A 15,164-nucleotide genomic window follows, 5' to 3' on the forward strand; every position below is an offset into this window, starting at 1 on the left:
GCACTGTTGAGTGAGGTCTTTCATTGATCCTATTATGGTTCTTGGATTTACTGAGTTTGTCTGCAAGACGACAAGTCTCAGGGTTTTGCATGGCGACATATACGGTATGTACTTTGCCAATAAATTTACTTTGAACATTGAAATAGCCACCTAGTCACACCCAGCTAAGCAACATTCAGGGGTGGGGGAAGCTTGTGAACTGCTCCCACCAGTGATCTCTGGCACAATATTGTACAAAAGGAGGCAGTTATTTTAAGAGTGAATTCGGAGGTTCCAGGCAAATGAACTCAAATAGTTGTTTGAGATTCTTACTTGCCATTTTTGTATAGAAGTTCAGTGAATTGAGGACTCTGGGGAAGTGGCAAAGAAGCCTGGGAGAGATCAGCAATGAACATACTGCATAGTAGACCAGGCATGGGGGACTGAGCGACCTACTCCTACTCCTATTTCTTATGTTCTCATAAAGTTTGAGGAAAACCTCAGGTTTCAAATGGTAGCACAGGAAGAAATGCATTACATTTTACTCCACCTAGACTGGAGCTAGGTATGATAACCAAAGCAGTGTAAAGAAGAGTAATGTCAGGGAGTAAAAGCCTTCAAAAAGCTGAAAGGGAAGCATTATTCTGCCAGTAACCTAGCACAATGTGCAACCGTTTGTTTGTATCTGTTAGTGGGACAATGGGCCAAGACTAACAGAACAATCACTTGAATTGAGTATGATGTTCTCCTAAGGAATTGTCTCGAGCTGTTAGGGTAGATTAACTTAATGGAGAATGCCTTTGCATGAATTTGTTTAATGTGGGGAAGCTGAGGCATGGGCAACAACCAAACAAGATTGGGGTTAGGGTCCAATGGCATAGAATGCAAGAAGTCTGCAGACCCTTAAATACTACAGCCCTCCTCCACCTTCACTGCCATTGTGAGGAGTCGTCATCTTCTGCCAGCTCTACCGTTGAAGTCTTGGTTGGATTGCTGTTCATTTGGAACCTTCTGTTTGACCTTACTGCCATGGCTGGAGCTAAGCCCTACACAGTATCACTCTTGGGATCTCAGGAACTCACAAGTTCCTATACTAGGACAGGGTGACGAGCCTCAGAGAAGGAGCCAAGATTATAAACATATGAGACATGTCTTTCCAGATCTCAATTTCTAACTCTTTTACTAAAACATACAGAAGTCTGTATGAGTTGTGGAGCAGTAGGCAAATAGAGCAGAGCCAAAGTTTACCCAAAATGTCACCTATTTTGGAGGGGGGAGAAGATGGCAGCAGCGCGTGCGGCCGTTCCGAATGAATATGGATATGTGTAACTAGGGGTGCCGTGCACAATCCGGATTTGATGGGGCAGCCGTGAGAAGCGCAGATGAACATGTGGGGAAACTTTTGAAATGCCTGCTTCGCTGCTGCTGCTACTGTGCGATCGAGAATCTCCGGAGGGGAAGGCCCCAAATCCTCGGCTTTGCGTATCGCCTGTTGCCGGGGCCGGGGTCGAAACGCTCGGCAGAGATGGTGCTCCATGTCGAATACGTGGTCGGAGGCTCAGAGTTTTTCAGATGGACTTGGAGTCGGACTGTAATCTGATGCTTCCAGGATGCTGCATCGGCAAGTTGGTGGCGCTGGAAGTTTACCATCTTCGTGAGATGATGGAACTTTCAAGAGACTTTAAGACTTTTACTGTGCCATGGTCTATTCTTATCAAATTACGGTATTGCTTTGCACTGTTGTAACTATATGTTAGAATTTTGTGGTTTTTGTTAGTTTTTAAGTCGGTTTGTCATATGCTTTTGTGATATCATTCTGGAAAAACATGTTTATCATTTCTTAATGCATGCATTACTAAGTGACAATAATAGGGGACTACATGTCCTCATAATCATATTGTTTCATCATGTTTTCAAGTCCTTTGAAAATAAAACATTTTAGACTTTTGTTTGTTAATCCAATTCATTGCTGTTGACTTAAACAATCAGAATTTGGCACCTCTGGCTGAAGATGCCTCAGTTTTGCCATTGGTGCTTTAATCAGAGAATTAGTCTGCCAGAGAAATTAGCTCTGATAGATCGAACACCCTTTATCATATTTGACGTTTTGTACTTGTATACTGAGGGTTTGAAACCGATACTTAACCTGTGTTACACTTGAGAATCATGTTCATCTGCCTTAAAATGTGATCAAATTAGACTGTCGTGCTCAAGGCCACAAAATTGCCTTCCCCTTAAAAGCCCGCTGCCACATACTAGAGATAGCTAAAAAGCTTAAAATGTCAGATTCAATTGTTGACATCCGTATTAATTTACAAAAGCTGCATTACAGTTCCCAGGGATATGTTGACATTTTACCTTGTATGTCAAAGCTCATTCCAAAGCTACAAGCATTTTATGTTAATCATTTCCTCATACAGTCACAAACAGCACACCAACGTGCAAAGGTCATCTGTCTTATTAAACTTGATCTTCACATTTACTGCCTTCAGCATATTTTAGCTGAAACAATTTCAGTCAGATTTTGACAGCCCATCAAGGTTACCTATAATGCAGACAGGATTAGTCTCTTAAATTTATTAAGTAACTGGATTATACGACTTCCCTTTATTCCCTTGTCAGTCAGAAACTTCTGTGAGCAAATATTGATAGCTTCAACCTAAAACTTTTGACAACTAGTTGTACTTTGTTGCAACTTCTGTTATGAATGCTTCGTTTTCTAAAGTAAGAAACTGAAATAACTTTAAATTGATGCTGCTATTTCATTCCTAATTTAAACCCAGGAGACAGCATTCTGTTAGGGCAAAATTTTATGATTTTCAGAAAGAATATACCAAATTATTCTGAAAAATATTCATGCTCATTGTTCAAAGGAATAAAGATTAATATCCATTAGACCTGCACTTAATCCAGAGTTTACAAGTATTTGTGAGCGTAATCTTCAAAACTGCTTTTAATTGTTTTGTTTACTACCTATATGACCTACTTCTCCAAAAAAAAATGTAAATGTTGCTGAAGAGGAAGTAAATTTTATGTGAATTATAGATTGTATTGTCATGAATATTTTATTGCTGTTTATCCCTTGGAGGAAAGTATCTTCAGAACCACAGTAAATTCAGCATGATTAATATCTGTCCATAAACTAATGCAGCTCCTCAGTATAGGTGTCTGAGTATGGGTTTTCAAATATGTGATTATTTATACATGACTATTTACTTTCAGCAAGTTTTATGAAATACAAGTGGTCAATTGTAGTAAATTTTGAAATCTCAATGTTTACAGATGGCATATATAATGGAGCTGCCAATAAATGAGGGGAAATTATTATCCATCTGTTTATCTAGTAAATGGTTAAAATCCAGAAGTCATTATCACAATTAATAAGATAATTTACAGGTAAGTTAGATTAAAACAAGTAAAGGCAAGATTAGAAAAAAAAAGAAAAAGCTAGAAGGCGGCTCAATACACACAAAATGCTGGAGCAACTCAGCAGGCCTGGCAACATCTATGGAAAGGAATAAACAATTGGCATTTCAGGCCAACACCCTTCACCAGGACTGGGAAAAAAAAGATGAGCGGTCAGAATAAGGCTCATGTGAGCTGGAAACAGTTGGGGTGTTATATTATATAATTCTATCCAGGGACACATTACAGCAGGAATACATTTATGGAGCTTGCCTTTTTAAGCATTGCTGTTAAGGCCATCTTATCTTGCTCAAACTTAGTTGCCCTGGAAAGATAGCGTTGGTATATATTCATGCATCACAGTAGTTGTTCTACTGAGATTACACTTTCAATGGTGTTAGGTATGGAGTTTTAGTATCTTGATCCAGCAAAAATGAAGGTATCATTAGTATAATCTCCAGTCAGGATTGTTTATGACCTTGGGATAATGATATTTCGATGCACCTGCTGCCTTCGTGCTCTGAACTGTTGGACGTTGCAGGTTTGACAGCCGTTGCTGAAGAGCCTTCATAATACATCATTTAGATAGAACAGACTGCTGTCATTTTACACTGCTGATGTACAGGATGCTGATCGAGCAGATTGCTTTGTTCCGGACAGTGTTGCAGCCACACTGTATGAATAGTAACCTGTCACCTTCATAACTTACACAGAGAAGTGGAATTAAGGCTTTGAGACATCAGGAAAATTAACATTTTTTTCTCCTGCTCTATTTGCACAACTTATGGAGAGCTTTTTTTTTTTGGAGTGATTCCAGCCAGCTTGGAGAGCCTGAGAAAATTAATCCTTCTCATTACAGTCAAAACCAGAAAAAAATAATCCATAGAAAACTTAAAAATCTTGAGATGATACTCAACATATACTCAGAATAAGGCTGAAAACCGGTTTCTTTGTGTGAATAATAGTGATATCACTTGCTACTCCTCAAATGTGCAACCACAAACAGACATTATTCAGTACTTGAACAAAGGTTTAAATGATTGGTGCTGAAATGTTAACATGGTTAATCTTAAAACTATCAAGCAACCTTTCAGATGCTAGCAACATGCATTTAGAAGGGTTATGTCTCATGGTTTCATATTTTCTACAGATGTACCATGGAGACCATAGAAACATAGAAAATAGGTGCAGGAGTAGGCCACTCAGCCCTTCGAGCCTGCACCGCCATTCAGTATGATCATGGCTGATCATCCAACTCAGAACCCTGTACCTGCTTTCTCTCCATACCCCCTGATCCCTTTAGTCACAAGGGCCATAATCTAACTCCCTCTTAAATATAGCCAATGAACTGGCCTCAACTGTTTCCTGTGGCAGAGAATTCCACAGATTCACCACTCTGTGTAAAGAAGTTTTTCCTAATCTCGGTCCTAAAAGGCTTCCCCTTTATCCTTAAACTGTGACTCCTCATTCTGGACTTCCCCAACATCAAGAATAATCTTCCTGCATCTAGCCTGTCCAATCCCTTTAGAATTTTATACTTTTCAATAAGATCCCCCCTCAATCTTCTAAATTCCAGCGAGTATAAGCCTAGTCGATCCAGTCTTTCTTCATATGAAAGTTCTGCCATCCCAGGAATCAATCTGGTGAACCTTCTTTGTACTCCATCTATGGCAAGAATGTCTTTCCTCAGATTAAGGGACCAAAACTGCACACAATACTCCAGGTGTGGTCTCACCAAGGCCTTGTACAACTGCAGTAGAACCTCCCTGTTCCTGTACTTGAATCCTCTTGCTATGAATGGCAACATACCATTCGCCTTTTTCACCGCCTGCTGTACCTGCATGCCCACTTTCAATGACTGGTGTATAATGACACCCAGGCCTCGTTGCACCTCCCCTTTTCCTAATCGGCCACCATTCAGATAATAATCTGTTTTCCTGTTCTTACCACCAAAGTGGATAACTTCACATTTATCCACATTAAGTTGCATCTGCCATGAATTTGCACACTCACCTAACCTATCCAAGTCACCCTGCCTTCTCTTAGCATCCTCCTCACAGCTAACACTGCCACTCAGCTTCGTGTCATCCGCAAACTTGGAGATGTTGCATTTAATTCCCTCGTCTAAGTCATTAATATATATTGTAAACAACTGGGGTCCCAGCACTGAGCCTTGCGGTACCCCACTAGTCACTGCCTGCCATTCTGAAAAGGTCCCGCTTATTCCCACTCTTTGCTTCCTGTCTGCCAACCAATTCTCTATCCACATCAATACCATATCCCCAATACTGTGTGCTTTAAGTCTGCACACTAATCTCCTGTGTGGGACCTTGTCAAAAGCCTTTTGAAAATCCATATATACCACATCCACTGGTTCTCCATTATCCACTCTACTAGTTACATCCTCAGAGAATTCTAAGATTCATCAGACATGATTTTCCTTTCACAAATCCATGCTGACTTTGTCCAATGATTTCACCGCTTTCCAAATGTGCTGCTTTCACATCTTTGATAACTGACTCTAGCATTTTCCCCACCACCAATGTCAGGCTAACCAGTCTATAATTCCCCGGTTTCTCTCTCCCTCCTTTTTTAAAAAGTGGGGTTACATTAGCCACCCTCCAATCCTCAGGAACTAATCCAGAATCTGAAGGGTTTTGAAAAATTATCACTAATGCATCCACTATTTCTTGGGCTACTTCCTTAAGCACTCTGGGATGCAGACCATCTGGCCCTGGGGATTTATCTGCCCTTAATCCCTTCAATTTACCTAACACCACTTCCCTACTAACATGTATTTCCCTCAGCTCCTCCATCTCACTAGACCCTCAGTCCCCTACAATTTCCGGAAGATTATTTATGTCCTCCTTAGTGAAGACAGAACCAAAGTAGTTATTCAATTGGTCTGCCATGTCCTTGTTCCCCATGATGAATTCACCTGTTTCTGACTGTAAGGGACCTACATTTGTCTTAACCAATCTTCTTCTTTTCACATATCTATAAAAGCTTTTACAGTCAGTTTTTATGTTCCCTGCCAACTTTCTCTCAATCTTTTTTCCCTTTCTTAATTAAGCCCTTTGTCCTCCTCTGCTGGACTCTGAATTTCTCCCAGTCCTCAGGTGTGCTGCTTTTTCTGGCTAATTTGTATGTTTCTTCTTTGAAATTGATACTATCCCTAATTTCCCTTGTCAGCCATGGGTGAACTACCTTCCTTGGTTTATTCTTTTGCCAAACTGGGATGAACAATTGTGGTAGTTCATCCATGCAATCTTTAAATGCTTGCCATTGCATATCCACTGTCAACCCTTTAAGTATCATTTGCCAGTCTATCTTAGCTAATTCACGTCTCATACCTTCAAAGTTACCCTTCTTTAAGTTCAGAACCTTTGTTTCTGAATTAACTATGTCGCTTTCCATCTTAATGAAGAATTCCACCATATTATGTCACTCTTACCCAAGGAGCCTTGCATGACAAGATTGCTAATTAACCCTTCCTCATTGCTCAATACCCAGTCTAGAATGGCCTGCTCTCTTGTTGGTTCCTCGACATGTTGGTTCAGAAAACCATCCCGCATACATTCTAAGAAATTCTCTTCCTCAGCACCCTTACCAAGTTGGTTCACCTAATCTATATGTAGATTGAAGTCACCCATTATAACTGCTGTTCCTTTATTGCACACATTTCTAATTTCCTGTTTAATGCCATCCCCATCCTCACTACTACTGTTAGGTGGCCTGTACACAACTCCCACCAGCATTTTCTGCCCCTTAGTGTTATGCAGCTCCACCCATATCGATTCCACATCCTCCCGGCTAATGTCCTTCCTTTCTATTGTGTTAATCTCCTCTCTAACCAGCAATGCTACCCCACCTCCTTTTCTTTCATGTCTATCCCTCCTGAATATTGAATATCCCTGAATGTTGAGCTCCCATCCTTGGTCACCCTGGAGCCATGTCTCTGTGATCCCAACTATATCATATTCATTAATGACTATCTGCACATTCAATTCATCCACCTTGTTACGAATGCTCCTTGCATTGACACACAAAGCCTTCAGGCTTGTTTTTACAGTGCTCTTAGCCCTTATACAATTACGTTGAAAAGTGGCCCTTTTTGATTTTTGCCCTGGACTTGCCTGCCTGCCACTTTTACTTTTCACCTTACTACTTTTTGCTTCTACCCTCATTTTACACCCCTGTCTCTCTGCACTTGTTCCCATCCCCCTGCCACATTAGTTTAAATCCTCCTGAACAGCAGCAAATGCTCCCCCTAGGACATTGGTTCCAGGCCAGCCCAGGTGCAGACCGTCCTGTTTGTACCAGTCCCACCTCCCCCGGAACTGGTTCCAATGCCCCAGAAATTTGAATCCCTCCCCCCTGCACCATTTTTCAAGCCACATATTCATCTGATATATCCTCCTATTTCTACTCTGACTAGTAAGTGGCACTGGTAGTAATCCAGAGATTATTACCTTTGTGGTCCTACATTTGTACTTTTTAGTTTATCTCCTAACTCCCTAAATTCACCTTGTAGGACCTCATCCCATTTTTTACCTATAACGTTGGTACCTATGTGCACCACGACCACTGACTGTTCACCATCCCACTCCAGAATGTCCTGCAGCCGCTCAGAGACATCCCTAACCCTTGCACCAGGGAGGCAACGTACCCTCCTGGAGTCTCGTTTGCGGCTGCAGAAATGCCTATCTGATCCCCTCACAATCGAATCCCCTATCACTATAGCTCTCCCACTCCTTTTCCGTCCCTCCTGTGCCGCAGAGCCACCCATGATGCCACGAACTCGGCTGCTGCTGCCTTCCCCTGATGAGACATCTCCCCCAGCAGTATCCAAAACAGTATTTCTGTTTAGGAGGGAGATGACCTCAGGGGACTCCTGCACTACCTGCCTACTGCTACTCTATCTAGTGGCCACCCATTCCCTTTCTGCCTGTGTAGCCTTTACCTGCGGTGTGGCCAACTCACTGAACATGTTATTCACGACCCACATGCTGCAGGATGAACAAACCACGGGGCCAATCTCAGCCGTCATGACCTACCCAATACGTTGCCTCAACTTTTGAAATGTGGACGTGGAATGTTGCCAACTGCCTGGGGAGTGGTATGGGCCTCTCTGGGAGCAAGCTCCTCCTCAGCCAAAGCCCTTTCACTCTGCTACCACTCACACCGCTCTGACTGGAGACCATTCTGACTGGTTGCTTCACTGTCTGATAGGAAGGCACCAATGCACACAATCAGAAAAAGCTGTAGAGGATTAGAGGAGCACACACATAAAATGCTGGAGGAACTCAACAAGCCAGGCAGCATCTATGGAAAAGAGTACAGTCGATGCTTCAGGCCGAGATGCTTCAGCAGGAGTCAAACACTCAACTAACTAGATCATGGGCAGTAGCCTCCTCTGTTTCAAGAATATCTTCAAAAGGCGATGCCCCAAGAGAGTGGCACCCTTACCATCCAGGATATACCCTCTTCTCATTACCACTAATCAGCTAGGAGGTACCGGAACCTGAATACACACACACAGCAGTTTAGGAATTAAAACATTTGCGGTGACCCAGGCTCTCGCACACAACCGCGACAGATGGAACGGATGGGTGCAAAGGTTGTCATGACGGTGCCCCGACGACTCCACCAGGAGTTTAGGGCGCAAGACAAGGAACCCTCTGCTATCAAATTTCTGAACATATGGACACTACCATGTGCTCTCTTTGTACACTATTAATTTATTGATTTGTTTATAATTTATTATCCTGATTGTAATTTATAGCAATATTTTATAAATTGCACTGTACTACTGCCAAAAAACAAATTGCACGACGTAGATCAGTGACATTAAACTTGATTCTGATTGCACTCTGCTTTCATGTTTGACCTTCCACCGTGTATCCCTTCACACTTTTCAGGATTGAACTTTGTTACGTTTTCTTTCTCTGCATCACTTCCTAACCTCGGGTTTCTTTCCCTCGCTTTATTTTGCTTTCTACACATGATTCTGAATTGAATTACATATTCTAAGTTACACTGCTTAGTATGGATGATGCTCACCCCGTATGGATTTTCAACCTGGCTTCTTGGGCAAAGCTGTCACAAGTTAATCTGCTCACACAGGTCTGATCCTTGACAAACACAGGCCTGTGATCCTCTAATGTAAAAACCTGCAGACTTCCTTTGGGTATAAGTAACTGGAAAGTACTTTAAGCAGCATTCATGACCTACTGATCTCAGATTCAGCTCATATTTCAAAATTAATATATTCTGATTTGTATTGCATATTGCATTTGTGTATCACACGAATGTTTAGCAAAACATTTACAGTTCATCAATTTGTTTCAGCAATATGTAATAAATCTAATTGATTTTAATTTTCTTATACCTAACCACTATTCGAAAGCTGTTCTTTTGTATAAAAACACAAACTACTTCTGGGTATGAGAATTCATTCAGAGTTAAATCACAGAGACAGAGTTATACAGAACAGGACAGTCTCTTTGGCTCATTTATCTATGCTGACTATAAAGAACCCATCGATGCTGATCCCATTTGCCAGGATCTTATGGTCCATTGCCCTCCATGCCTCAGCAATTCAAGTACTTGTCTAGATGCTCTGCACCCTCCTCAGAGAAATCAGATTCTTACTATAATGTGGCAATCAGAAGTGCACACTATACACAAACCAAACCTTTATGAAGATAATGAATGATCTCCAAGTTCTTATCTTCTATGCCCTGAATCAGATTTATAATCACTGTCTTATATGGTGTGAATTTTGTTGCTTTGTGGCAGCACACAGTAGAAAGACATACTACTATAAATTACATCATAGTAAACAGTGCAAAATAAAGAGTAATGAGTTCATGATCCATTCAGAAATTTAATAATGGAGTGGAAGAAGCTGTCCCTGAATCTTTCAGTGTGGGCCTTCAAGATCCTGTAGCTCCTGATGAAGAGGGCATGTCAATGATAGTGAGGCCTGCTAAATGGATGCTGCCTTCTTGAGGTGCAGCTTGTTGAAGATGTCATTGATGGTGAGGAGTGTTGTGCCCATGATGGGACTGGTTGAGTCTACAACCCTCTGCAGCCTCTTGTCATCTTATGGATTGACACCAATCAGAATACTCTTTGACCATAAGGCATAGGAGCAGAATTAGGCCATCTGGCCCACTGAGTCTGCTCCGCCATTCCATCATGGCCGATCCTTTTATTCCTATCTCCTCCTCAACCCCAGTACCAGGCCTTCTCTCCATAACCGTTGATGCCATGTCCAATCAAAAACCCATCAATCTCTGCCTTAAATACACCCAGCGACCTGGGCTCCACAGCTGCATGTGGCAACAAATTCCACAAATTCACCACCCTTCGGCTAAAGGTATTTCTCAGCATCTGTTTCGAAAGGGCGCCCCTCTATCCTGAAACTGTGACCTCTCAGGAGTCCTAGACTCTCCCACCATAGGAAACATCCTTTCCACATCTACTCTATCTAGGCCTTCCAACACTAGAGCCATCGAACGTTCCTTGTATGATAACCCTTTCATTCCTGGAATCATCCTAGTGAACCTCCTCTGGACCCTCTCCAATGCCAGCACATCTTTTCTAAGATGAAGGGCCCAAAACTGTTCACACTACTCAAGGTGAGGCCTCACTTGTGCCTTATAAAGCCTCAGCATCACATCCTTGCTCTTGCTCTCTCTTGTATTCGAGACCTCTTGAAATGAATGCTAATATGGCATTTGCCTTCCTGACCGCCGACTCAACCTACAAGCTAACCTTCAGGGTGTTCTGCACAAGGACTCCCGAGTAACACCATGGGCTCTTAGCCTGGTAAGCAGCCTCATGTGTGGCACCTTGTCAAAGGCCTTCTGAAAGTCCAGATATACAACATCCACTGCATCCTCTTTATCTATCCTACTTGTAATCTCCTCAAAGAATTCCAACAGTTTCGTCAGGCAGGATTTTCCCTGAAGGAAACCATGCTGACTTTGTACTATCTTGTCCTGTGTCACCAAGTACTTCATCACCTCATCCTTAACAATTGACTCCAACATCTTCCCAGCCATTGAGGTCGGGCCAACTGGTCTATAATTTCCTTTCTGTATATCTGTCTGTACCTCTACAGAAATTTGCAACAGTCTTTATTGACATACCAAATCTCCTCAAATTCCTAATGAAGTAGAGTTGCTAATGTGCCTTCTTCATGATTACAGCATCGTGTTGGGCCCAGGACAGTTCCTAATGCTATGTTGACACTTTCCACTGCTGATCCCTCATTGAGGACTTGTGCATGTTCTCCCATCTTCCCCTTCCTAAAATCCACAATATATTCCTAGGTCTTGTTGATATTGAGTTGGAGGTTGTTGTTGCGAACTTGCTAACTCAACCAACTGATTCACCTCTCTCTCGTTCACCTCCGCATTGCCATCCAAGTTTTTAAACCAACAACGGTGATGCCATCTGTAAATTTATAAATAGCTTTTGAGGTGTGTTTAGCCACACAGTCATGAGTGTGGAGAGTTGAATAACTTTGTCCCTTAGAACATTTTTCCAGTGATATCTTTGCTTCTGGGATTAGATTCACTGTTGTGTGATAACTTAATTTATTCCTGCTGCTTGAATGGAAGTATTAATGTTTACTGTCCTCAGCCATGTAACCAAAGAGTCTCTGCCAAGACCCCAGCAACCTCCTCCTTTGCCCTCCTAAGCAAGCCTGGATTTATCTACCATTTTACCCACTGACATACTCTACTCTTTAACGCTAGTATGATCTAAAATATCCCTGTTCCCTCCCTGAAAACTACAACTATAATGTCTTTCTTTAGTGAATACAGGTGAAAATTGTTCCCTTAACACCTCACACATATCCTTTGGCTTTATGCACAGGTTGCCCTAATGGGTGTTCTCTTAATACACGTTAACATGTTTTAAGATCGTCCTCAATCTTGTTCACCATTGATATTTTGCTGCTGCCTTTGACCTCTTTTTTTTTTCCAAATAGCCACTTCCTATCCACTCCTCCCTCCTTCCCAGATAATCTGGAAGGATCTCATCTACTACTTTTTATGTTTATCAATTTTTCGATATCCCTGGACATCCAGGGGTACCTGTACTTGCCTTCCTCACTTTTCAACCTTAGATTAATACTTCAGTCTTGAACCTGCTGTGAAAATAATTTCATCAAATTGGTTTTGTTTAATAATAGTGAAGGTTCACTATCTAATAGTTATTTATTTATTGAGATATATCATGGAGTAGGCCCTTCTGGCCTTTCAAGCTACACCGCCCAGCAGGACAACTTCCAATGACCAATTAACCTACCAACCTGTACATCTTTGGACTGTGGGAGGAAACCAGAGCGCCTGGAGGAAGTCATGCAGTCACGGGGAGAATATACAAACTCCTTACAATCAGCTGCTGGAATATGTAAAACTGTAAATGATGTTTCAGGACTGAATAATTAACAGTTACATTTCCTGCAGCAGCTTGATATTTGTGGACTCAAGCATTTGCAATGCATTTCCACTGATGAAGATCACTGGATAAATGCAACGCACACAAAGAAGGGTCCCGGCATGAAACATCAACTGTTTTCTCTTTTCCATAGATGCTGCCTGGCCTGCTGAGTTCCTCCGGTATTTTGTTTGTGTTGCTTTGGATTTCCAGCATTTGCAGATTTTCTCTTGTTGGTGTCACTAGGAAATTAAGCTAAAGCATCCATCCACCAACGAGCCAGACCAAAACTCTCAAATAACTCAGCCATACCTTTTGCCTTTCTATTAATAAAGTGTCTCAGTTTAGAATTTCTTTCTTCAGAAGTATTTCCTTTAAACTTGTTTGATGAACAACAGTCAGAAATTCATTGGTAATAAGATTCAGATTTTGATTTATTTATTGAAGTATACAGTGAATTGTGTCATTTGGGTTAACAACCAATATAAACTAATAGTGTGTTTGGGGTAGCCTACAAGTGACACCACATGCTCCAGTGCCAACGTAGCATACCCACAATGTTCAGCAGAAGCAAACAACACAATAGCAATAAAACAACTGAGAAACCATCTCCTTTCTTACATCTGTCACCCACCCACTCACACACATAGACAGGCCTCCAGCCCCAAAATAGAGTGGCTCCTGGCCACTGAGAACCTGTCCAAGGCCCCACATTCTCAGACTCACAGACACTGGGTCTTCAGCCTCTAGTCTCCATCTAGGACATGCAGTCCTCCTAGCACCATACACGTTGGCCCAGGAGATTGACCTTTGGGCTTTAACCCCCAGACTCACCAAATTTGGTCTTTGACCTCCGCACTCACTGACCACTGGACCTCATCCTCTGATGTCAGCCTCTGGACTTCACCAACCTTTTCGGACTAGCACAGACCTCTGACACTGGGACTCACTGACCTAGGGAAGGCATAAGCTGTCGGGCCTCCTGCCTGCACAGACCTCTGAGCCCGGGACTCACCGATCTGAATAGGAGTAGGCCCTTCAGCGCAGATCATCCATGGCAGTCAAGCTGCGGCTAGAGTTAGTCTCACTTGTCTTTGCTTGGTCCATATCCCTCTAAACACATTCGGTCCATATATCAGTCTAAATGTCTTTTAAATGTTACAATTGTACCCAGCCCCATCACTTCCTCTGGCAGTTTGCTCCATACACTCATCAACCTTGATGTTAAAAACTTAGCCCTCAGTACTCTTTAAACCCTTCTTCTCTCACTTTAAAACTATGCCCTATAATCTAAGACTCCTCTTCCTTGGGAAAACTGCTCACCATATCTATGCACAAGCCTTTATATACAGTACCTCCATAAGGACATCCCTCAGCCTCCTACGCTCCAGCCAAAATACGTTCCAGCCTATCTAGGCCCTCTTTTAATTCAAGCTCCCCGTTCCCAGTAATAGGCTCAGTCAATGCTTTTTGCACCCTATCCAGCTTGATGATATCCTTTCTACATCTAGATGACCAACCTGTGCATAATGCACCAAATACAGTTTCATTGATGTCTTTTACAACTGTATTATAATATCCCAAATCTTGTACTCACTTCCTTGACCAATGAAGGCAAACCACATTCTACACTTCCCTGTCTACCTTAATGCCACTCATGTGGAACTATGTTCTGGTATCCCTCTTCAGGGCCCTGCCATTTACTGTACAAGTCCTACCCTGGTTTAACTTACTTCACACTTGACCAAATTGAAGGGTCACAGCCTGAAGTGTCGATTGTTTAATCCTCTCCATAGATGCTGTTTGACTTGCTGAGTTCTTCCAGGATTTTAGGTGTTGCAGAATCTCACGTCCAAGTTAAACTTCATCTGTCATTCCTTGGCCCACTTGCCCAGCTGTTCTAGATCCTGATGCAATTCACTGATTACTATACCACCATTTGTGGTCTCTTCACTGAACTTACCTGCCATTCCAGCTACATTGTCATCCAAATCATTAATATAAATAACAAACCGTGGAGCCAGCATTGATCCCTGTGGTACACCACTTATCACAGTCTCAAAATTGGAAAAGTAGCTCTCCACTACTATCCACTGACTCCTACTTCCAACCCTGGATCCCATGTGACTAAATCCTTACAGACCGGCTGACCATACGGGGTCTTGTCAGAGACCTTGTTGAAGTCCACCTTGACAATGTTTATTGTCCTCCTCTTATCAATGGTCTTGGTCACACCTTTGAAGAGCTCAGGCAAATTTGTGAGGCATAATTTTCAATGCACAAAACCATACTGGATACCTCTAATCAACACTCGCCTTTCT

This window comes from Mobula hypostoma, chromosome 3 (genome assembly GCF_963921235.1).
Source record: "Mobula hypostoma chromosome 3, sMobHyp1.1, whole genome shotgun sequence".
Taxonomy (NCBI): Eukaryota; Metazoa; Chordata; class Chondrichthyes; order Myliobatiformes; family Myliobatidae; genus Mobula; species Mobula hypostoma.